Source organism: Halichoerus grypus, chromosome 6 (assembly GCF_964656455.1).
Source record: "Halichoerus grypus chromosome 6, mHalGry1.hap1.1, whole genome shotgun sequence".
Classification (NCBI taxonomy): domain Eukaryota; kingdom Metazoa; phylum Chordata; class Mammalia; order Carnivora; family Phocidae; genus Halichoerus; species Halichoerus grypus.
This window is the reverse complement of record NC_135717.1, coordinates 63218553-63245378: the sequence shown is the minus strand read 5'-3', so window position 1 is coordinate 63245378 and position 26826 is coordinate 63218553. Positions and strand designations below refer to the sequence as shown.

At 38.9% G+C, this 26826-nt stretch overlaps 1 protein-coding gene across 7 annotated transcripts in view; it reads right to left on the bottom strand.

Moving 5' to 3' along the window:
• Nucleotides 1-26826, bottom strand: part of KIAA1217 (KIAA1217 ortholog) — a 719758-nt gene that overhangs the window by 447285 nt on the left and 245647 nt on the right. The gene's annotated exons all lie outside the window — the stretch shown is intronic.

Here is a 26826-nt window from a genome sequence, read left to right as displayed (position 1 = left end):
AGTTTATGTCCATGAAATGAGTGCACACGGGATAGTACAACTCTTTAGAACATTTCCCCAAATGGATATCTGTTCATATCAACCCTTATTAAGATCCAGAGAATCACATTTCTAAGTGGAAAGAAAATCATGGATGAAACTATGAGAAAAGTCATTGAACACAATTAAAATGTGTCATGGACAGATGGAGTGTTGACACTAAAATAGCTATGTTATTAAAATTTGAACTATGCCACAATTAAACTAGATCACAAACATTGTTGAGTTTTGACCCTGAATAGCCGTGTTATTAAACTTTTAAAATATTGGTTATGTCCATACCATTTAGATTATTTCCTGTGTTGAGTTCAAGTAGTTATAAATGCTAATATACTGGAGAATAGTCTTCCAACTCTGCTGATCTACATTCCAGGTTCTAATGCTGAATCTACTACCAGTTTATCATGACACTTTATGGACATTCTTACTTAGTCTGGGTTCTTCCTTTTAATACTTGCTCCACTTACCACACTAGGCTCTGTTAGCCGCTGAATGACAAAAATTATGAAATGCTGAGAATTGAAAATCACTACGTCAACTACCTTAATAAAGAATCCTACTAAGTCTACTAGTATCACTTTTAATCCTGACAACAGCTATCTGAGAAAGGCAGAACGGATCCCCCACTCTCACAAGGAATAAGAGTCTCCACATTAAAAATTATATTCTTTTTGAGTAGTGGACCAAGGATGTGAACTCAGGTCAGTCTGACTTCAAAATCTGAGATCCTTCCACTTACATAAACCATGGGCAAGCCAAGGAGTGATTGTTTTACCAAATAAAACATTTTTAACATAGCTACTTGATTGCTTTATTACAATAAAGACAAGAACTAGTTTATATTGAGTGCCAAGCACTGCTCCCCATACATTAGCTCATGTGATCATCACTACCCTATGAGCAAGGAGACATTATCAGCCTCATTTCACAGATGAGCATATGGAGGCTCACAGAGGTTAAGTAAGTTGTCCAAAAAGCATATGGTAAGTGGCAGAGCCTGATCTCAAACCCACATGAGCTTAACTCCATAGCCCTTTCTCTCAATGGTTACTGTTTCTGTATTTGTCATAGTTTGCAATTCGGTGTGAATACATGTCCTATTGGGAAAAAAATTGCCAGGCTCTCCATTTTTCTTACATCTTGTCATCCAACCACCCCAGTCTGGCTCCCATGACACCACACCAGCTTCGAGGTCACCCCTGGTTCTAAGGCTTGCAGCCCTACCTTCCCTCAGGATCTGCCCAATTCCAAACATTTGTATTAGTCTTCTCTGCTCCTCCTCCCAAAAAGCAAATTGTGTGTAAACAGAGTAGATATTGCAACAGAACAAGAATATACATCCTGAATTATTTGCTGGTCACTGGGGATTGTTGGGAAGTAATCATCATCATCATCATCATCATCATCATCATCCATTGCTTAGATATCTTTGTAGAAAAGTTCTCTAGGGTCAGATGTGGTGAATTCAGACTAATTGGGGCAGGTAATTAAAAAGTGTATTATAGCATATTTTCAAATAGATATAGTTGTTTTTTTTTTTTTTTAACAGGGAACCACATTTATTAGTTTTGCGTGCAGCCATCTGGAACTTTTTTTTTTTTAGAAAGGGAGGGACAGAGGGAGAGAGAGAGAATCTCAAGCAGACTCCCTGCTGAGCATGGAGTCCAACATGGGGCTTGATCTCACGACCCTGAGATCATGACCTGAGTCAAAATCAAGAGTCGGATGTTTAACCGACTAAGCCACCCAGGCACCCCTAAATAGATATAGTTTTATTACTTGTACACAAGGTAACTTCAGCTACATTATTAAATATGGCCAAATAGAAGCCTTTAATGGATTTTCTTGTAATGAATGAATAAAAACAGTTGCAATCATTTTGGTTGTTAAAAGAGTAAATGAATGCATTGAAGGTACTTGGTGTTACTTGAAAAATCTCATCTTCAAATAAGATTAAAAGGCCTCTGAAATATTTTGAATATTCCTGCCTAGTTTGTAAGATTTTGGAAGAGAGATTTTACGTAGGTGAATATTAACTTCAAACTGGCTGAATTCCAATATTTCAAAATTTAAAGATTTTGAGACAAGAGGAATATAAAAACTACTAAGTCTGCTTGAGTGAAATTTTCTTGTTTGACTACTGCAAATTCCTATTAGTGGCAGAATTTTGGAAAACACCCTGTGATTCTGAGTGGCATGTTAATCCTTGGTCATCCTATACCAGCACCATCTTTATGAGAAAAGCAATTGTGAAACTTGTCCCTTTTTGCAACAGAATTTCTCCCTCTGGTCCACTGGCTACCACTCAGATTTTCTCATTTGAGAAATCCAAACTGGCTGCATAATTTGATTGAATTCAAGAATATAAAATGAGATTTCTCCTAACTATGAAATAGTGGATGACACTGAGTTAAAGAAATACCATTGGAAGAGTATAAAGGTCAGGAGGTCTTACTAATTTAGTTGCTATTAAATAAGCATGTAAATCCTTTGCTAGTTATTGCTGGTTTCATGTGAAGCACGGGAGAGATCTAAAGCTGAAAAAAATGACATCATCCCCTCCAACATGCAAGTTGTAGTTCCTCAATGCCTGATGCCAACTGTATAAAGGAATATTTTACTGAGTTGTACTTAAAAAATGCTAGAAATTATTACAATATATTAACCATGCTTACAGCAGTGTTATGAAATCTATAGTAGCCTTAATAAATCAACAGAGGGCACGTGGAATTTTTATTAGCCAGGGTTTTCTAATACATTTTCCCTCTATAATGAATATGGGAGGGAGGGGTTGAGTGGCAGGGGGAGGCTGTCCAAAATCCGAGGCCCCTGAAATATTTGGGAAACTCTCTCTGCTGTACAGACTTCAAGTTTGATTTTATTGAATTAACATTTTAGAAATAAAGGTATTACAGGATTGGGCCAGAGAGCAAAGTACATAAAAGTCAGGAAGTGGGTCACAAAGAAAGAAAAGCACCAGGGAAAGAACATTTGTCTGAAGACTTTGGTAAGGTTAAGTCTTTTGTTTTTTTTTTTTTCCCTGATACAAATGAACTTACTCATCATGTTTGGAGGCAAAGGAGGATAAAATTGAAAATAGTTGAGAGAAAGTTCCTGGGGGACCGGTATGGACAGGATCCAGAGCACTGGCAGAGAGATTGATTTTAGAAAAGAAAATGAAAGCACCCCCTCACTTTTCCTCTTGCCTTCAGGGAACCATGAATCACACCAGTGAATGTCCCCAAAGGGCAGTCACTCCGGGCATATTTGGGCATAGTTTTCCCCTCCCTCCCTCTTCCACTAGCCCCTGTATCTCCCATGCAACCAAATTTGCAGGGGCAGGAAGAAAGGCAGAACGGAGAAACAGGGCCCCAGAAGCAGATTCTCTGAAAGGAAATACATGGCTACAGATGCTTGAAGTCTTTCATTCCCTCCATGAAAGAATGCCCCAGAAATGTTGTCAGACAGTCGAGGGCCTGGGCCTATTTAGTCTGTATATCAGGAATTAGATGTAAAATATATGTTTGACTTCCAAGGAATAAAATGAATTGTCATGGTAGAGAAAGTTTCATGGAGGAAATATTATCCTGAAGCCTTCCAGCTTGAGTCTCTCCCTTATAACTCACCACCACAAATTATTTTCATAATAAAAATGAACTCCGAGAACAAACTAATTACATGGGAGAGCAACTTATACTTCACTGCAGTTTTCACAATATATTTTTTTCATCAAATATGAGTTAGCCAAAGTAATTAGGAAAAATGATTAACAAAGCTCTTTATTGAATATGGATCCAAGTCATGTAAAAAAAAAAAAAGCATTTCTTTTTGAAAATGGCTTTAAACCTACATTTTCTTCTAAGCAGTAATCTCTGTTCCCTTCCACAATAGCTTTTTAGGGACATGTGGTAATCTGAGAGAATATAACTCTTCTCCTGAAAGAATACCAACTTCTTTCCTTCTTTCAAGCTAGAACTTTCTGTTACGTTGGTAGAAAATTAAGAAATGTGGCTGCTTCTTCCTACCAGAGCACCGAAAGAACAAAACTGTTGAAATCCCAGTACAAACCATCTATAGGTGAGCCTCTGGAATCCTTCTGGATTTGAAAAAGCTTGGACCACTGAGCTATGCTGCTTTTCAGTTCTCAAGTAACACTGAGCTTCTTTCTACAAAATAACAGTAAGTTTTAAAGGCATTTGCATCTACTCTTTATACCTTTATATTTTGAAATATTTGGGATGCTTTGGAGTAAACAGGAATAAAGTCCATCAGGCCGAAATTACATTTTCCCATGTGAGCAACTTAGGTTTAGTTGGAAATTCCACAATGTAAGTTTAAACCAGCATCTCTCTTCATTTTTGTGTGTTCTGCGCACTCAGATTTACAGAAAAATTTGACTGCTAAAAAAAAAATCCAGTAAACCAACAAAGATGAAAGTTAAAATTCATTTTTTAATTATTAAATTTTTATTTTATGTGCAAATTGAGATAAAATTGATTAGTATTACTTTCTTTTATTTCGTGATTATTTTATTACTTAGATCTTCCTAGAAAATGCAGCTTCTAAGCACTTTGGTGTGGCTATTAGCATTTCAGGTGAGGGCGCCTGGGTGGCTCAGTTGGTTAAGCATTTCAGGTGAACCAGCTGATTTTTTTTCTCCCCTTTTCCTTTAACAAACCATCGCGTGGCTACTTTGTGCCAGGCACCGTGCCAGTTGCTGGTAGTAAAAAAGAAAATTAGTTCCTGCTTTCATGCTGTTTAGTGAGGAGAAACCTCTTGCAAGAAGTACTGGCCCAATGCTCTCCTTCTCCCATAAAGAAATTGTCTCCTTCCTACATGATAAAGCCACTTTGTCCCTACATTCCCCAAACCCTATACCTTCCCAATCAGCCTGAGGCAAGAAGGGGGTATAAGCAAAACTATAATAATTTGACTTTAGCAGTCCTTGTTTCCTGAAGAACATAAAGATAAGACATTTTCTGAATATCTTTGAAATGATTGTGTCTGCTTCACATAAAGGCAAGAAGGGCTGGATGACCTTCTGGACATATTCAAAGGTGGACGTGAGCAAGAGTGAAGTGGAGGGGTTCTTTCTCTGGGAAACCAGACATGTGCTCTTTGCTACAGGTTCACATCAGCACTGCAAGACAACTGAATTTGCGAAGTGTATTTCCACCATTTGTGACATTCACCACAGCATCCCAGTGAGATGGTCCATTTTATTACTTCCATTTTACTCCACAGAAATAAGAAACAAGAGGTTAAATGACTTTCCCAAAGTCAATAATAGACCTGGGACCAGGATTAAGAGTTTATAAATCCCTAACCTGTGCTGAGCGCACTCAACCATACACTTAACCTTGCCAAAAAATAAAGGCTCAATTTTGCTGTTTAACTAATTAGAATCAAGACACATTAGGCAAGAATGTAGCACCTGGTTCATAACACAGTGACATTATTTTATTGCTGTTTCAATCTAAAAACTCAATGTTCCTCCAAACTCCTCAGTGCTTTTATGAGACAGTTCCTGGATTATCAACTCAACTGGTGTCTATTCCCATGCATCATATATTTGCAAACCTGCCCTAAGAAAATATTGCTTGGGAAACAATGAAAACTGTAGGAAAGAGGAAAAATGTTCTCTTAGTAAGGAGGAAGCCATTTACCCTAATTTGGTTTTATACACACACACACACACACACACAAACATATATATATAAGATGGTTTGGTATGTATGTATATATATTTACGTATAATATATATAAAGTATATTAATATACAATATACATTTGGCATTTGACGGATATTACCCCCAAATCTGAGATTATGAACATGTCAGGTTCTCTAAGCTGTAATGGTTCCGGAAATGATTCTATTGTTTCTTCTTTCCATTTTCCAAATTGACCAGTTATTCCCTAAAAGCTAACAGAGTGCTAGGAAACTGGCCCTTCTGCTATTTTGTCTGATCCCCTGGGAGACCATCAGCTCTTTGAGGGCAAGAGCTGAACAAAAATTAATCTGAATCTGAATCGTCTCTTGTATATCATACTATCCTTGTATACTTTTAAATTTTAATAACATGGATTGGAGGCAAGGCTTTACAAGACACAGGAAAGCAAGTTTTCTGTTTTACAGCTTAGGGCAGGGAATGACATAATTTTAAATAATGCATTCTTACTTCAGATGGTGAAACCAGTGAAAAAGGGCCATTTCAGATGAGAAAATGAATGGCGACATACTTCCAGTAAAATTGAATTTGGTATTGGTTTTAAGGGAAAAATCCAACCTACTCTTAATGATGCTGTCAGATTTACTAAACATTCCCACAGCTTTGAGGTTTAAATGCCACTAAGGGCTTTCCGTGAAGCTCCTGTACAGGGACAGGAAAGGTTGGATTTGATTTTGGTCAAGACTGAAACAATGAGTAATGGACATAGCTTCATACTGCCCCCTAGTGGTGTCATGCTCAGCTGTGCTCAGAAACTTCATCAGTCTTGGACATTCTCTTTGGCTTCCATAGCAACACCTTCAAGAAAGAGCTTAGACTTATAAACATTTAGTCTCAGGCCCTTCCTCAACTTTCATATATTGCCTCTGTTCCATTCCGTGGAGCTTGCCCTGGGTAGCAGGGAGGAAGGCAAACTACTCATGAGGGGGGTGTTAGGATTCCAGTGGAGAACCCAGCAACCCTAATAGCCCGTGTGTGAGATGGCTTTGAGCAGTGGGATTGTCCTAGATCTGAAAATCAGCACAAATGAAGTTTCCTTTCATCAGTCATCCCCGAGCCCTCATTCTTCAGACTCCCACACAGCCACACTCCCATCCCAGCTATGACACGGCAGTTGAAAGACCACTGAAGTCAGGTTTAGCTTCAGTAGTCATGAACTTGTGGTTTAGAAATCAAAAAAAGCGTTTTCGAGGTGAGGGTTTGTCTAGGCCAGGTTGGGTTGGGAACACAACACACTCATTACTAGGCTAGTCCAAAGGGCACTGGTTATGCCACTCACATCGCTCCTTTTCCCTGTAAGTATCCCCAGATCTGCTCAAGAGCTAGGACAGTTGTTAAACTTGATGTATGTCTCCATCCACCAGATCGAGAAAAGCAGGAGGGTTTTTAACCTCAGGACAATTTCTTTGGTCTCCTGAATGCCTAGGAGCCTGGGATGAGACCCAGGTAAACTCAGAAGACTCTCCTCCATCCAGCATCTCTTTAGAAAAGGCTGCCTACACATAGCCAAACACTTGAACCCCAAGATGCTGAAATGACTGGATAGCTATCCAGGTACCAGAGCCTTACAAGGAGTTCGTGAAGGTGTTAACTGCTTCTAGCCAAGACGAGGAGGCTGGGCATATAGCTCAGGACAAGAAAAGAGAAAAAGCCCTAAAGGGATCCCTGAAGCTTGCTATTTAGTCAACTTACACAGGTGGGTATCAGAACGAAGCTTTCAGAATCCATGAAGAGTGACTGCAAGTGGCTCTTAAATGGCACACACACAAAGCAAGGTAAAGTGGCTGTAAATGGCTGTGACATTCCAGATTCTGTTGTCCAGCAGGGTGGTTTCAGTTGGTCTGGCTGGTTAAGTGCGTTTGCCTTCCCTTCTTCCCCTGACTCACTGCCCTCTGCACTCCATATGTGTCGCTTCTGGAGTTGCAAGCTCCATGGAGTAGGACAACCTGTGTGACCTGGCCACAACACCCAAACAGACTCGTCTGGTCCATTTGGAGGTGCCAACGGGGCGTCCAGCCTAGCAGTGATAGGGAATGATGGGACCCCACGACAACTCACATCCTGACATCAAAGGCTCCTTCCAGACCGTTGGCTCAGACATGCTCCTTCTTATCGCAGCATGAGGGCCTCCAAGAAAGAATGATGGAACTAGGTTCCCTTGACCTTTGTTATCTGCCACATAAATGTATCTCATGTGGACCATCCCTTATCCTGGTGGCTTCTCAACCTCAAATCATGTTTGATTTGAGGCCATGTGCATCTTCCAAGGGACTTCCTTCAGTTCCCTTCCTTTGTCAGCTTTCATTATTTTCCTGTTTTTCTCAGGTCTCATTTTGACCTTCAAGAGGTGGCTAAGGGGTAGGCAAGGTATTGTGTCTCCTTCTGGTCCCGTCACACAAAATACGGATATATGTACTGGCGATTCAAGCCTCTTCGTTTCTATTTCTCTGTTGTTCTGTCAGATCCACTACATTTTTAGTTTCTTCTTTTCATAAGCTTTTGCTTTTTGAACATGCTTCTGAATATGTATTTGCCTCAACAATTTCCACAATGAAATAAAAATAAAGACATAAATTCACACGAGGAGGGCAACTCAAAGCACTAGCTCTCATCTGTTTCAATGTTATGGTATAAAGAGCACTCTTTTATATTGTTGCAGAGTCAGAAAAGAATTTTACCAGAGGAGTAGCTCATAAAATTGGGTTTGGGGGAAATCAGGCAACTTGGCTTCATGTCATATGTTAATGGATCACAAGGCAATTTATCTTCTCTATTTTCCAGCATGGATAGGCTGTTTCATAATAGGCTTATGATGGGTAGGACTGTTGTATTTAAGGAGACAAATATCCAGGGTTTCAGGTTGGTATTCAAGCCCCTGTAAAACAGACCTATCTAACAATTCTTCATCATGAATCCCTGTTCCCCCATCAGATTATTTTCCTTTCTGATCCTGATATATATGATGTTTTTTATAAACTTAAAGTGGGTACACATGCTGTTCCTTCCCTAAAATGCAGTTCCCTGTCTTCTGCACACATCTAGAACCTATCCACATTTCCCGGTCGAGCTCAGATGCGGGGCAGTCAGTGTATGAATTCACTCCTTTTGCTGAATCAGAGCTTTGTACACATGCAAGCACATGATCTGCCACTGCATTTTTTCACTCAACTCTTTATTTCCTAATTAGTTAGATTGTAAGTTCCTAAAGGACCTTGCTGTGTACTTTGGTAGTCCCATTAAACACTGAACCCGGGGCCATGCATCTCTTGGATGCTTTAGTGACTAGATCTCAGACTACAGGAAAAACAAGAAAAGCCCATGTAAATGGGATTGCAGGAAAGTAGTTCCTCAACACAAAACTGAGCTGTGTGTGCTCTTAAAAGGTAGCCGCAGGGTTGCAGGGCCTGACCTTCACTTTCCTGTAGACACACACTGGGTTCCAAAAGCACAATATTGCTAAAAATTAGGAAAATTCCCGACTAGTTTGATGACCCAATCAACACAGACAGCACAACTTGAAAATTCTGCTTCTAACCCTAATTTAAGCAGAGAGCAGACTTCCATGTCTCACTTTGCTTTTCATGTGCAAACGGAGTCAGAGGTAACTCTTGAATTTTCAGGGACAGGTCTCAGTTTTATTGTCACTATATCTCGCCTGCCTGCAACTTCCTCATTTATAAAGCAAAGGATCTGGAATATTAGATTGTTCTCCAAGATTCTTTCCACCTTTATAACACCCTTTCCTACACCCTTACAACCTACTTTGTTTCCCTAGGGCCCTTCTTTCCTCTCTGGCTTTCACTCCATTCATCAGTTAATAAACTGATTAACACCCACTTAACACCCATTAACACCCACTGCACCAGGTTGAAAAAAAAAAGCAGTCATCCTACCTGTTGGTCAAAACCTCTTGTAAAAAAGATATAGAGCAACAACTTAAAAATAATTAAAACACACTTCCTTAGTTTTCATTTGATCATGGCTCTGTGTTCTTCCTCAAGTAACTTAATTTTTATAAAGCTAGTGGTACTTTAAACAAATGTGCCTCCTTTGGGAAAAAGAAAACTCAGAAAAAAATGAAGTATGTGCTTTTCTCAAATATATTTTAGATAACCTCTTCTTTTTTCAGCGCCCACAGATATGACTCATCATTAGAAGAGGATAAAGGTACCCATAGAAACTGAACGAAGAAAAGAATGTGGATTGAATATAAACAAAAAGACCACCTCATTTTTTAAAAAGGTTATTAATAATGCTGAAGGATATTATATTAATATTTACTGGAAAGAGATAAAAATGGTTTTTTAAGGCTTTAATGAAAAAAAGCTGAACAGGGAAAGATTTAAGCAGAATTTAAAAATAAAAAGAGGAAAATCCAATCCCTTGACTTGTATGGTGCTTTTTTTTTCTTTTTTCTTTTTTTTTTTTCTTTTTACCCAGTGCTCCATGCAGTACCTCCCCACTTTAATACCCATCAGCAGGCTAACCCCTCCCCCCCCTCCCCTCTAGAACCCTCAGTTTGTTTCTCAGAGTCCATAGTGTCTCATGGTTCGTCTCCCCCTCCGATCTCCCCCCCTTCATTCTTCCCTTTGTATGGTGCTTTTTATAGAGCCTGCTTAGTTGGGAAATATGTGCCATGATTCATTCTTGAGGTTAGGAGACAATACGTTTAATCAAATAGCTCTTCTCTTTGTATTGCTCATAACCAATGAATTAATACCAATAAATAAATTTGCAACATGCCCAACTCCTCAGTACCTTCTAAACCTCATTATATGTGACAGAATGAGAAGGTGGACATAGAATCAACTTACTTTCAGAGCTTGTGCCCAAGGTGAGTGTGTGAAAGAATTACTATTTTTATGTACCTACTGTGTGCCAGTACTGACCAAGGCATGTACCATTCATTCACTGGATTAGCCCCTGCTACAGTCCTAGCCATTAGGTATGACATCCTTGTCTCGTTGATTAAGAATCTAAGGCTCGGGGCGCCTGGGTGGCTCAGTCAGTTAAGCATCTGACTTCAGCTCGGGTCATGATCTCAGGGTCCTGGGATGGAGGCCCACATCTGCCTCTCCGCTCAGTGGTGAGTCTGCTTCTCCCTCTGTGACCTCTCTCGCTTTCACTCTCTCTCAAATGAATAAATAAAATCTTAAAAAAAAAAAAAAAAAGAAGGAGAAGAGGAAGAGCTGAGGCTCAACAAGCTTGAGTAACTGGCAGTTACTCGTATGTATAATAGAATTAGATTTCCCTGACGCTTAGCACTGTCTTCTTAGGTCTATAGGACAAATTGGATATGAGTTACTTGCTTAGTAAACTACAGTTATGTGAAGGTAGATCTGATACCAGATTTCCTTCTATTACGGCCTTCCTAAATAAGAATCTCTAATTAAACACGTAAGAAAAACACTTTTAAGTTTCATCTTCACTTTCTTTAAACGCCGTTTCCTCTAAAAGTCTCAAGTGGGGAAGATGCTCTCTTGAGGGGTGAGATTGGGATGGGAAGAACTTGCAACCCTCTCTGAGAAAAAATGTAGAGTTATTTAAAAGTACTTACAATGTTATACTAAAGTTTATATTCAAGAAAAGATTCAAAAATCTATTGTTGTCATAAGAAAAATTCCAGAGAGTTGAGCTCTGGGAATTCTCCATGGCCAGTGGGTCTTGGGCTCCATTAACTGCCCTAGAGGCAAGGCCGTAGTTGCATTCTGGATCAGTCTGTCCTTAACAAGTCACTAGCCCTATCAGTTTTTGAAATCTGGAAAGTGAACTGGTTTGGTATTTGACTTCTATTGCTCTTTCTAATGACAAATGTGTGCACCTCTGTGTCACATTCTTTTTATCTTAAAGACCTTAAAAGACAGCTTTAAGTCACAGAGATATTCAGTTCTAACACACACACACACACAACCATCTTATCTGATGAATATAGCTGCAAATTTTATGTCTTCCTTACAACTTTGGTAAAATATTTTAACTAAATGATTACTGGTGGTGAACACTGCTCATTTCTGCAGAGCTGAGGTATGATATATTTCATTGCTGCAACCTCAGGTTTCTGCCCCAGTCACTACAAGTTGTGTTTCATAGGACTTAGATTGTGCTGATATTTCTAGAAGAGTTAATGAAGTAGAATATTTTTCAGAGATGAAAATAAAAATTAATGGAAATTTTGCTTTTCATTAATCACATCAGCAAATCAATGTTTTATATCAAGCTATTATGTAACAAGATTCTAAATTATGTTCCCAAAAATTTCTGTGTAAAACATTTCCATATGGTAAAATCTGTAAAATTCTGTACCACATTCACAAATCATTGTGACAAGGAACACTGGTATTAATTTCTTAAAATCGATGTCACTTTTCCAATATAATTTTATGATTTTATTTCCTCATGCCTTGAAACTTAAAGAAAAAACCTGCATGACTTTTTAGAAAATAAATGTCTGTAATCACCAACATAAATGAACAGATTATATAGTTCTCACGTATACATTTGTAACCTAAGGTAAAGCCTCTATTCTTACTCTATATTACAATAATCATTTATTTCTCTTATGGTATTTATCATAGTCTGTGTGTGTCTTTCATAATTTATTTGTTGATTTGGTCTTTGTTTGACTTTCTTTTTTTTTTTTTTTTTTAAAGATTTTATTTATTTATTTGACAGAGAGAGACACAGCGAGAGGGAACACAAGCAGGGGCAGGGGGAGTGGGAGAGGGAGAAGCAGGCTTCCCGCGGAGCAGACAGCCCGATGCGGGGCTCGATCCCAGGACCCTGGGATCATGACCTGAGCCGAAGGCAGACGCTTAACGACTGAGCCACCCAGGCGCCCCTTTGTTTGACTTTCTAACTACAAAGTAAACTGGTTCGGGAAGACAAAATCTCTCCAGGTGTTCTGAGCCGAAAGGGACATAAAAAAGGGAATTTCATGGTTACAAAAATGTCAAAAAGGTAGAAGGAGAACAATTAAAGTTTGCCACTAGCTTCAAGAAAGTCAGGAAGTTTCTGAAACTACTGGTGATAATCATAGCTGCATGAATAACTAAAACCAGTGATTATAGCAATACCCAGAGCTGCTGAAAAAGCTCACATCTGCTGCAGGCTGGACACCTGCCCATGGAGTAAGGATTTGGCTTGTAGTTTCCAAATTTTGTGAGAATGCATCTCATTGGCAGAATCTAATCTGGGACCCTCCTGGCAAGGGGTTCTAGGAAATGAGTTCTCAGGATTCCAGCCCCTGTGATAGTAGGTGGTGCATAGAGGGAGTAAGTGTTGCTGGGCGGTCTGCAGAAAATTCGGTGCAAGCTCAAATGGGAAGGAGCCATGCCGCTTTCATTTACCCTCATGGTAAATGGTCTCAGGATCCTTTACAATCTTAAAACTTTCTGAGGATACGAATGGGAACTTTTGTTTATCCATCAATATTCACCATGTGGAAAAATAAAATTGTGAACACTTAACGGTGCTAATTTATTAATTCATTCAAAAGTAACAATAATAAAATCTTACATATTAACTTAAATATAATATTTCTTAGGAAAAAATGACTGTACTTTTCCAAAATAAAGCAAAAAATAGTGGAATGCCTGGCTGGCTCAGAGGTAGAGCATGTGATTCTTCACCTCAGGGTTGTGGGTTTGAGCCCCACTTTGGGCATAGAGATTACTTAAAAATTTTTTTTAAAAATAGTGAGAAGAGTGGTATTGTTTTACATTTTTGAAAATATTATTAAATGTCTAGCATAATAGGCAATAGCTTCTCTATCTTCTATTAAGATACTAAATACAAGACCAAAAAATACAAATAACTTTTTAGTATTGTCATGGAAATAGTTTGGCTCTTGAAGACCCCCTGGAAATTTTTCAGGACACTCAGGGTCCCTAGACCACACTTTGTTAGCCATTGTATAATCATATCATTAGCCACAAGCACCATTATCTGACACAAAATAGATATGTCAAAGATATTTGTTGAATGAGAGTAAAAGGACATTGTATTCTTGTATTGTTCTTTTTCTAGTACATGTAGGCAACAATCTGTACATGTTTCCAAAGGAAGACTTTCTCTTGAATTCATTTTGTCTTTCTTGTAGTTTTGTTGCTAGAAGACAAGGAGCATGTGAGGCCACATTTCAGAAGTGACATAATCTGACTCAGACCAGCCTAAGGCAAAATTATGAATTGAATAAAGTATTCAGTGTCCTTCACACCCTTCCACTCCATCCCTTGTCATAGAATCAGAATATCCTTATTGGACCATTGTCCCTTCCAATGCTTGAGGCACAGTTTTATGAAGCTCTGCTTTCCAAATTGGACAACATGTACCTCTAAGAGGCACTTGGTAGAGTGTCAGGAGTATTTAAAGCCATAATAAATGGAAGGAATAATCCTAGAATATTGATTTTACTTGAAGTCTTCAGGATAACAATATTTTAATAACTGCATTAAAACAAAGATACTTTATGAAATGCATGATAAATTGGACTGTCTCAATTCTTCCCCTCTTTCTGCCACATGGTCCAAAGGAAATGAGACATGTGAAGTCGGCTTGAACCTACCCTAACGCCAGGAGCCACATCAAGCAAAACTGGAGAGCCATAAGGAAGAAAAATACTTGCTGTTTTACCCCCTTGAGATTTTGATTTTGTTTGTTATATGGCAAACATTGATAATACAGGAATTGGTAGCTAAAAGTAGAATGTTAGTAACAAATCTCTACAGCACTGGCTATGAGATCAGGAGACAGAAGTAAGGAAATCATCATAGGAGAATGGAAAAACTGTGACCTCTGATATGTAATTGACAAACTGTTTGGTCAGATTGTCCTCTATGGTAAAACTCAGAACTCAGAAAAGATCCATAATAACCTGTGGCATTGGGTGAGAGTTTTGAGGCAAAGTATTGCTAGAATGAGCTGGCTCCTTTGGTAAGGTATTATAAGAAAGGTAAGAATTCAGAAAAGGCCGGTTTGCAAAATAGAATAGAGAGCCCAGAGATTTGAGGACTTGAGGGGTTGGAAAATGAAACTGTTTCCTATCAAATCAAAGATGAAGCCATTAAGACGCTGCCTCAGGAAAAGACCTCATCCAGGGCACTGTCATTAAAATGAACCCTTGAGGCAAACACTAACTCAAGACTCAAGACTCTAGTAGTCACACCTTTTAAAGACACCTGAAAGGATTAAAATGCCTCCTAGGGAAGGTTTTAACTAGAAAATAGTTTCTACATAGATTAAAGGTATGGTCCCCTAGAAGTCTATTAAGCTTAAAGGACTTATAATTAAGTCTATAGAAAGATCTATGTCCAAAAAGAATGGTGGGTGTGGCTCAGGCACATGGGATTGACTGGAATCAACTACATGGAAAACTGCAAAGCTTTTGAGATAATTATATTGGCAGAACTACTGTCAGACTTAATTAAAAGCACCTATAATTGGTTATAAAAAGACTTAAGGGCAACCAAGAGTCAATAGGCAGGAATCAGGCAGGGAAAGCTGCTCAGCCACCAGGAAGAACATTTTCACCACAACCCTTTTCAAATGTGGCCATGAAAGATGATCGAGAAGGAAGGACTTTCTGGCAGGTAGAGCCAAGAGCAATGGACAACAATGTACTGGGGGCTGCTCCCAGGGAGCAAAACCAGGCCAAATCAAGGAACACTCTCTTATGTATGGCCTGGCAAATTTTCCCAGTGGGATTTCAGAATTGCGGTGAATTAGTAACTGCTATGTGCCTCCCATTCTTGACGTGCTGAATGTTTTTGGCATGTAAGCTTTGCCTCTTCCACCATTACATACTGATTATGTAGTGTGCATATGGGCACAGGGGATGGGCAGGTAACTTGTCTTTTTTGTTTATAAGTCTCCATAACTTGTGAAGTTGCATCTGGACCAATGTCAATCATGAGATTCAGGATTTTAAGTCTACTGTTGGGATCAGAAGACACTTTGTGGAGTCTTAGGGTGGAGGTGAATATATTTTAGAGGTGGGGCAAATAATTGTGGCCAAGAGGGACAGCTGTGGTTGACTGGATTACTTTTCTCAATTTTTCATTTCCTCTGTCTTGTGACTTTGCAGTACAGTAGAGAAAACAGAATATACATCTTGCCCTACTGATTTTAGGCTCAGCTATATGACATGCTTCAGCTATCAGAAGGAGGTTGGGGGGGTGACAGCTGCCTTACGAGGCATTACTTCTTTCCACTTGTTCTTCTGATCTGTCTTGGGCAGTTGCTGGTTGAAGGGAATGAGAAGACCTTTGGAGCAGAGCTGAACCCCACACACAGCCAAGGGTCAAGTTGGGTCTATCCTAGCCAAGCCTACACAGTCATGGTCAACCCAAAGACCCATAAGTGAGAATAGAAATTGACGATCTTAAGCCCTGAGATCACTGAAGTTGCTTGTTACAAAGAAGAAACAGTAATACACAGTGAAGCACAAACCTTCACTATTTTTTAAGATAAAACAAGACTTCCAAGAAAATGTCACACTTACTTTGGGACTCTTGGGACTACACTTTTCGACCTTGGGGCTCACTGGCCATTTCCATTGTAGTTATGGGTATTTTAGGGGATCTTTTGAAAAACACTGTCGAGCAAAGAGCCCCAGCCTAGAGTCAGGAAACTTGGATCCTAATGCTGGTTCCACATATTTATCATCAGTGGTGTGGTGTTGGGAATGGTCACACTGTTTTTCTGGTACCCAGTTTCCTTCTTTATAAATTATAACTTCTACTTCACAAGATTCAGAGGATTATTGACAGTCAAGGAAAGGAGATAATGGATATTAAAACATTTTGAAAATAGTTGTGTGCTACATAACTATAGGGGAAATATAGTTAATATAGCATCTCTGCCAGATTTCCTCTGGCATCTGCATGAATAATTCAGGAGCATGGCTCACTACCCTTAAAAGCAGCCCCTTTCATCACAAGCAGCTTTGAGGGATTCCCACTTCCACTCTACCTCTCACCTCTGCAAGAGCTAGATAGTGCTTTCCATCATTGCTTTTTGGTTTGATCCCATTACAACTTACCTATCCTATGGCCCTGTTGAATTCAGTTGTCCTAATTACCCCAAGATAGCAGTAGCTGAAAATGTTACTAATATGTTTGCATTTTAACTGGAACTTTCACGAGTAAACCCAAGAAATGACTTGTAATGAAAAGTTCAGAGCCATGTACAGTTCTCTGCTGGGTTAGGAGGCCTGCAAGTATCTTAGAGGACAGATTGCTTACAAATAGAGCTGGTCCTGGGTTGTGTGAAGAAAGACATCAGGGGCACGTGGGTGGCTTGGTTGGTTAAGCGACCGCCTTCGGCTCAGGTCATGATCTCGGGGTCCTGGGTTCAAGTCCCGCATTGGGCTCCCTGCTGAGCAGGAAGCCTGCTTCTCCCTCTTTCACTCCCCTTGCTTATGCTCTCTCGCTCTCTTTCTGTCAAATAAATAAATAAAATCCTAAAAAATAATAAAATAAAATAAAATAAAAAGAAAGACATCAATTTCCAGGAGGAAAATGTAGGTGATTCAGGCAGAATAACAAATCCTTAGCTCTGAATTATAAAAAACGAATATTGCAGTCTTTGTAGAGAATAACACAGTTTTTTTTTTTACCTTATTAAATTATTATCTATTCTGAAAATGACCCTCACCTGCTTATAAGTGTGACAAAGCCTTGCAGAATCAAAATTAACCTCTGAATTAAAGGTCACCAATAGCCCTTTTATGTATAAGGAGCATGAGATAAAGTTTAAGCTAACTAAATCTAGTGGAGGCTTTCTAAAGAGGAAACTATGGCTATAATTCTGAGATGAAGTTGTTAAAACTTCAAAGAAAATTATTTCAAGAAAATATGCCCTAAAGCAAAGACAATATAAAATGCTATAATTCAAAATGACTCTCTGAGTTAAATAAAATTTCCTTATGATTTTAAAAAGTGGCAAAACAAATCTCATATAAATGTTATTGATAAATGTCTTCAGTTTAAAATCATTACTGTCTCAGCAAGTAATAAATTCTCGGCTTCTTTTTTTTTTTTTTTTTAAGGAGCCACTGGTGCATAAATAAAATTTCTCTATACTTTGGTCTAAATATAATTTTACTTAAACATTTTAAGCAACCTTGAACAATGAACCATATAACTGGTTACTTTATGGAGATACTGAGAAGGCAAATGTAGCCTATTGATACCAGATTTAAAAATAGCAAGATAGCTACACCTGTTTATCTCCCTTCTTTCTTAACACCTAAAGAGACATTAAGCATATGGACATAGAAAATTGGAGGATACAGCAACGGAGGAGAAGTTTTAACACAAATTGGGGAAAGGAAAAGGATGGACGAGTAATAACAGATTGAGCAGAGGAGAATTATGGCTCAAGTGCCCACTGAGTGGCATGCCAATAAGCAGCCCGCTAATTCTCCCTACAAAACCATGAAGCTCTTGGAAGCACCAGCAAGCAGGAAGGTGGGGCGGAAGTGGGGTTGTGGGGAGGTACAGAAGGGGAACAAGGCCAAAGCTGGGGGATGGCTGAAAGAACAGTGGGTTTCTCTGATGTCTTACAACATGTCTATCCCCTTCCTTCTCTATCCACCCACCCCACAACACACCCTGCCCACACAAAAGCTGAAGTATACTCTCTGGATGACTCAGGACTCAGAGCACCAGGCAGACTGAAGGACTGTCAGAGAGAGAAGAACTCAAAACAGGATGAAGTGAAACTCCACATGTTTAATGGTAGAATCCTTGGACACCTTCCCTGTCCTGCTTCCAGAATGCTGGCAGCCAGTTAAGTTGGATGATTCTGCTCTGAGGAAACTTAAGACCTCAGAGAGACAGTCTCCAGATAAGGCCATCTGTCACTTGTTTGATTAGTCCCCTGATCACCTGGCAGTGCAGATCACCTGTCAGCCTAGCCAGCCCTCCCAACATGAGCCCTCAGTTAAGTTTGCAGCCCCCAACCCCCTCAAACAGGACAGACAGCAAAGGTCATCAGACACTGAGCAAAGCCTCCTGTCTGAAAGAGACAGACCAAGACAAACACCAGGAAGAAAGATCACATAGGAAAATGAGAAACTGCAAAGCATGGAGGAAAATTGAAATATGTTTGAGCCTATCACCGGACAGAAAGAGCAAATACGTATCTATAAAACACAGGATACTATAAAAGAGAAACAATCAATGAGTAAGAAATAATTCCTGGAAAAATAAAATTAAAATAGTCAACATTTTTTAAAAATTGATAATCAGAAGATGAAGTTAAAGAAACCTTCCAGAAAGCAGAACAAAGAGATGAGGAATAAGAAACAAAGAATATTTTTAAAAAATAAAAAATCAGTTGAGATCAACAAAGGAATGTCCCAGGTTGAAAGCTTCACAGAGCCTATGCAGAGACATTAGGGTTGGTGGGCCCAGGAAGGAGTGGAGTTCATAGCAATCTTCTGAGTTCATAGCAATCTTCAGTAAAGCATCAGTTGGGAGAGGACAGGGAAGTGTGGGGAGAGAAGTAGGGCAGAGAAGGGCAATTGCACTTAATCTGCTGAGGGTCCGGCAAGAATGTTCCCAAATCTCTTCTTGTGTTTTGTGTGGTTTTCTGCATCTAGATTTCATTTTACAATAAAATGGTAAAAAATCATCTTAAATCAGAAAAAAAGGGCACATATGATACTTTACTTCAGTACATTTTCCCTTAAGAAAGGCATGAAGAGAAGAAGAACTTAAGGGGGCATAAAATGTGAGATTGTTCATGCCCTGGGAATCCGACACTTCTCCATCTTAAAATATAAATTCTTCTAGAATGAGAATGAGCATAGAAGGATTTGAGCATAAGACCTGCCACCCACTGGGACCAGCTATGTAAACTTGGGCATAACATGTCATCTCTCTGAGACTCAGTGAGAACACCTATAAAATTATTTCTATGACTCCATTAAAATGAGTCCATAACTCCAGAGAATGTTGGGAAGAATAATATTTTTTCTCCTCTTCTATTTTCTGTGGTTGAAATTGATTTTTTATAGGAACATTTTAATCAAGATGTGTAGTCATTTATTTGAGACGTGCCTTTGAAGGAAAGAGAGTTGGGTCTTTAATCCCACTGTTCTTTGCCTGACATTCCAGGCATTTGGGAACATGAGGCTCTGCCGCCATTCATGTGCCCAGCTCCCTTTGCTACTCTGGTAACAAGCAAGTAGAAATTCAAGATTAGATCTTCCTTGACTTACAATTGGTTATGTCCCAATAAGCCCATTGTAAATTGAAAATATTAAGTCAAATATGCATTTAATACACCTAACCTGCTGAACATCATAGCCTAGCCTACCTTAAACCTGCTCGGAACACTTATATTAGCCTACAGTTGGGTGAAATCATCTAACACAGAGACTATTTTATAAAAAGCATTTGAATATCTCATGTGATTTATTGAATACTGCACTGAAAGTGAAAAAACAGAATGGTTGTGTGAGTGCAGAATGGTTGTGAGTGTACTGGTTGTTTACCTTGGTGCTCACGTGGCTGACAGAGCTGAGGCTCCCTGCCACTGCCCAGCATTACAAGAGAATGTCATAACGCACATTATCAGCCCAGGAAAAGATCCAAACTCAAAATTCGAAGGATAGTTTTTATTGAATGTGTATTGCTTTCATTCCATGTAAAGTCAAAAAATTGTAAGTTGAACCATCCCCTAAGTCAGGGACTGTCTATAAAGCACATTAAGATTGTTCTCCCTACCATATGCCAACAGGGTCATTAGAGAGAAAACGGCAATTAGAACACAATGGTTAGTCCAATGACCTCATAAACACTTTAAAACCTTGGTTAAGGAAAGACTTAAGATGATCTTTTAAAGGAAAAATACAACTCCTATTTATAGTTATCTCACTTTTGCTTTGCATTTTCTATGCATAGATTAAAATGCTTTTTTGGGGCGCCTGGGTGGCTCAGTTGGTTAAGCGACTGCCTTCGGCTCAGGTCATGATCCTGGAGTCCCGGGATCGAGTCCCGCATCGGGCTCCCTGCTCAGCAGGGAGTCTGCTTCTCCCTCTCCCGCTCCCCCCTCTTGTGCTCTCTCTCTCAAATAAATAAATAAAATCTTAAAAAAAAAAATAAAATGCTTTTTTGTGTATTAGTATATATTTATACAGTAGCATGTGTATATTATATATGTATATGGAGTGCATATATTACTGGTAATATTTGGAGTCTTATTTCTACAGCTACTTCATTAATTCTCCATATTGTTGTGCTTCAAAAGCAAACTTAGAGATTAACAGGAAAGGGAGCAGGCACATACAAAGGCCCGACACGAATTCAACATGAAATGTTCACTGCACTTGAGGAATTCTACTCTACTTTAAGCTAATTTATCAGAATAACTTAAAACCAGCGTCAAAAAGACACCCACACATTTCCCTTGTTTCCTGTCCAGAGAAATAATTATGTCTCTCATGAGAGGGGGTTAGCCATGAACCTGGGAACATTTAGGAGGTTCTCTTTCCTTGAGGGAGGTCAGGCTGAAGGCTAAAGTGGGGTGGGCTGCAGCCTCAGTTCTTCCAGAATAAAGACATGACTTGGAGAGTTTGCAAAATCTTGAGGATGCCTCCGAATACTAAGCCTAGGCTCTCAGACTGAGGATGTTATCATTCTTCATCTGCAATCACCCTGATGATGATCATTACCATTTTATGAGCAGAACGTGTCATCCCACTCCCTTATCGGTGCTGGAACAAGCAGTCATGTTTAAGGAAAATGTTTAAAAAATGAAGAGAGGAAGAGAAATTCAGTGGGAGTATTGTGATAATGGAATTCTATTCTACAATTACTAGGAGCCCACAAGTTTTCCAAAGGATGAGAAATAGAGGATGTTATTCTTAAGGAGTAGCTTGTGTGCATCTAATGACCGCCAACAAGGTCCCAAAGGTAGTAACTGCTCCTGAAGCTCTCTTTTCAAATGAGAGGGCTGCTGAGTGAGCAATGTGAGTTGCTCCTCTTGGTCTATTTGGTCTCTTCCAAATTGCCTGGCATCTGCATTAATTTAAAAGGAAACATCACTGGGAGCAGCTATTAATACAGAAAATAACATTAACTTTAAATTGTGGCCCCAGAGAGTGGGGCAATGAAATCTTTTACAGGTGTTCATTAATTTTTCATTTTATATAACACTGGTGAGGGCCTTAAAACATATAAAAATGGAGTCAATTTTCTTTTCCAACTGTTTTACTTTGGGGAAGCTGGGTTACCTTAGCAAGTATCTCATCAGTCCTAACCCTTGCCTTCATCTTACTTACTTTCCCCTTCCTTCTTTCTAATGCTAGACCATTAGTGTGTGACAGAAAGAGCACTGGATGGAATCAGTGAAGACTTCTCATCTAACTCTGCCACTTATTAGCTGTATAACCTTGGGTAAGTCACCTAACCTCTCTGAAGTTTCTTCATCTATAACATGAACACAATGATGATACCAGCCCTCTTCCTCTCTCAGCAGGGGAATGCAAGTCCTTTATAAACTTCAGAGTTATATAAATTTATAACATTCTAAGAGCTAGGGCTGGAAGACGGCATTTAATTCATTAAAGAAAAGAAGTTTGACAAACTTGGAAACCATTTCAAGATGTGCTTCTCTTCTTACAACTACCTCAAAATTCTTTTCAAACCTCGAGTCACAAATCATCCCTATGGAACCAAGAAGAAGCTAATTCTAGAGGCAACATTTTTTTTCAAGGACATCCATCGTTCCATTTAGATATAACACACATGTGAAAAAGATCTCTGTCAGCAGAAAAGCTCACAGACTAAAAGTCATAATCATCTTTAACTTTCAGCTATTATTCTGCTAAGAAAGAAAGTGGTGTCTCGTGGCGTTTTATTAGCTCTCTGACTACAAATGACTTAGCTCCCGTACTCCTTTCATACAAATTAAACCCACACACAGAGTCTTGATTTAAGCAATGTAAAGCATTTTTCATCTGGAAACATCAAGAGTTTTCCCTTGACCTGGGCAGTGTGATATAACATTGTTTCAGTAAGACTCTACATCAAATCTCTGTCCCCCACTGCCCCCCACAGCCACTGATACTTCAGGATCCAGCATGTCTTTGGGAGCCAAAGCCTTTGGACTTACTTTTTGTATATTTCCTCCATAGGCATCTTTAGTCTTCTAAATCTGTACTGACAACTTTTTTTCCCTCTAATCTCTACAGCACCTAGAAGAGTGCTGAGCATACAGGAGATACTCATTAAATATGCACTGATTGAGTATTAAGGAATATTATCTTGTATACAAAATATTATGTGAGCCTAAGTCAAGAGGGAGAATTTTGGCATAGATGTATGTGTCATCTGCCTAGAAATAGGAGTTGTGCCTTTGGGCACAAATTATCATATTTTAATATACCTAAATTGTTATTAACAATTTAACAGTTGCAGTTCATTTGAGAATAGACCATTTACAGTCTTGTAGAGCAAGAATACGTCCAGCTAAACTGCTACTCAGTAAACTCCCAATGCTTCATAACAGGAAGAGGGACAGTCTGGAATGATGAAAAATGATCTTGATTTCTAGTCTCAGTTTTGCCACAAGCTGCTTGGGTGACTGTGGATTAATTGCTTTATCTCCCGAATCCTCAACTCAATCCTTCATCTAAAAATGAGTGGGTGCAACTGGGTGATCTGGTTAAATTCTGACATTAAGCTGGGAGCCTCTGAAGTCATTCCAGATCTGTGGATGATGAGTCAAAAGATAGGCAGAGAATGCTAGTGGGAGCAGCCTCTACATAGACAGGAGAGTTTCCAGAATCTGCATGGCTAGCTCTGATAAGTTGTCTGGAAGTGGGTGCAATGGATCGAAGAAGGAATCAGGCATGGGATTCTAACAATCATGTGAAATCATCTCTATTTCCAGATAAGTCATTCATATTAACAGGGATCCACTGTAACATTTTCAAAAGTGAAGGAAAGCCAAAGGAACAGAAATTCTTTACTCCAGGAGCTCAAACACAATACGATGTGTTGTTCAGTGGTAGCGTAGGGGCCTTTGCACATGTGAGGCTCTGAGTATCATCGTTGGAGTCTCAAAGTTAGCTAAGGATAGTTGACCTTCACATCTCCTCCCACCAACAGCACCTTCCACGGGAAGTCATCTCTACCTTGATAAATGATCTGAGTTCCTTTTGACTCATACAAGGAAGTTAAAGAAGCATTGGCCTGTGCATTTTAATCAGAGCCAAGGAAGTGCTTCATTTTTTTTCCTTTTTATTTTCCAGGGAACTTTTAGTATTTCTTATTTCATTTTGGGATAGAAAGTAAAAGCTGGAAGGAGATGCTGCAGGGACAGCAGGTTGTAATTTCAGATACTTGCTTTTTATAAAACATGTCCTGCCTGCCTGCCTGCCTCCAAGCATTTCCCTGAAAGTAGTTCTCATTTCCAGTTGGAAAGGGATGTGGGGAACCAGACAAGAGGAGTGAAGTTCTGGTAAAATCAGCTGGCAAAGAAAGTTTTAGGGGCTGACTTCTCCTGATAAACATAGTCTCTGCCTCTGGAACCAGTGGCTTCCAAGGAGATTCTTAATTGAAAATGCACATTTTCCATGTAGGGAGAAGGGGTGTTAGCAAGCCATTGCCCCAGCTCCTTTACTTCTGTGTGTATCAGCTATGAGAGTCACTGACCCAGGAAAGGCATACTTTCTGCAATGGGCTTTGAGTAATTAAACTGAAACACTTCTAAGCAGAAAGTAATAACACAGCTACACCCGGAACTCATGAAAAGGAGCCAGAAGTTTTCTACAATTACATTATGGCCAGAGGGGAAATGCCTGTCCTCGTGGGGAAGGATAATCATTAAACATGAATATTCTTTCAAACTAAAAGTGAAGAGAGAGGAGTAATCTGTACGGAATTCCTGCTACATGGTAGGCATTATAGTAGGTGTCTCACCTAGTAGGTACAATAATGATAATGAACAAATGGTGCATATATTTTTTAGCATAGAGTATGAGCCAAGTTCACTTTTATGTGTTTTATACATGTTATCTCACTTAATCTTCACAAACCCTTCATATTAATAATCCCATTTGTAGAAGAAAAATCTGAGGTTCAGAGAGGCTACCTGTTTATCCAATATCACACAGCTGATAAGGGAAGGAAATAGGATTTGGACCCTGATATAAATAAGTGTGAAGCCCAGGCCCCTGATCTCTGCATCAGACTACATATTTAACAGTTAAATCACCTTCATTTTATGGACAAGGAACTGAAATTTGGAGTTTTGTAATTTCTCCAAGGCTAGCCTCTTAGAAATTGTCAAACATAGACTTCAAGCCCAGTCCTTCAGAACCTACACTTTTACTCCTCCACACAATATAAAATCTTCACTATGCAGTACACTTAAAATTGAGATGCCTTAATGCCAAGGGCTAAGCCCTGACACTAATCTGTGGTTTTCAGTCTCATTCACATAGTCAATGAAAATGTTTTTCTGTCTTTTCATCAATGAATTAACCCCAAACTACCTTCTATATTCAGTCACATCTTTTTTCATTTTCAACTTTTAAAAAATTGCTTATGCATTTAGAGACTATTTGATCAACATCTGATTCTAGGATTGTTCCATAGAGTTGAATATGCAAAACCAACAGGAAATGGGACTGCATTCCCTTCCAGAGTTGAAATAGGAGTTTTTTCCATGTCATGCTTTCTGTCTTCATCAGAAGTTGGTCTCATAGGAAAAAAAAAATGCTGACTGAGATTCGGCTGAGAAGCAAATAGCCTGCCAACATGAATCACAGTTTCTCGTTACCTCTGATTGCCTGGGAAAAGGAAAAAGCTTTGCGGAAGGGAGAAGTGTGCTTGTTTGAAGCACTTAACAAGTTATGAATTTGCTAACTGGTCTGCCTAGATCAGGTAAAACAGTTGTCTTTTATCTGGACAAATACATGAATTTATTCTCCTAGGACATGATGTCATTTTATCGAATTTCAGCATGAGTCATCCGTAATGCTGGGCACCGTTCCAGGAATGGAACTGTCTTTGAACTTGAAATCCAGGTAGACCTGGCTTTGAAGCCCAGCTCTACCATCTATAAATAGTGTGATTTCGGGGATATTACTGACTCTTTATAATCTTAGTTTCCTAAACTGTAAAATAGGTTGCTTCGAGGACTAAATCAGATAGTAGTAAAGTAGTGAAGAGTAAGTGCTCAATAAACAGTAGCTGTGATTACGATAATCTGATAATCAGGATAAAATTCTTCAATAATTCCATTTTCCTTCTCTAGAGCTATTTTTCCCCCTCCACTTAATTCTCCAATACCTAAATGACAAGGATCTAAAAAAACATTTAAGTCATCATCATCAGCTAACAAAGTGATATCATAATTTTACAAGAGAGAAAAATCAAAAACATATATAGCCTTTCAAATTGAGCCTTTTCAATTCGAACAGAACCTTACAACTGACAAATGTGTCTGAAAACTGGAGGGTAACAAAAAGTTAACTGGTAAATTTTTGATGAAATGTAATGTAAATTCTATGTAAATTCACTCACAAAGAAGAAAAATTTTGTTTAATGAAAAAGTCATAAAAATTCATCAACTATCAATCAACATTTGATTCTAGAATATTCAGTAGGTAATACTGGCAAGATAATTCAATGTGGGAAAGAATAGATTTTTCAACAAATGGTGTTGGATTAACTGGATATTCACATGCAAAGAATGAAGTGGGGCCCCTTTCTTTCCCCATAAGTAAAACTTAAATTAAAATGGTTCATAGATCTAAAGAGCTAAGACTATAAAATCTAAAAAAAAACAACATAGAAGCAAATCTTTCTGACCAGGGTTTAAACATTCTTTGATACAACATCAAAGCATAAATGACAAAAGAAAAAAAATAGATAAATTGGAGTTCAGCAAAGCTAACTTTTGTGCTGCAAATGGTTCCATGAAGAAAGTGAAAAGACAATGCAGAAAATAAGAGTAAATATTTGAAAATCATATGCTTGATAGGCACTTATATCCAGATTATATAAAGAACTCTTACAATCCAATAATGAAAAGATAAATA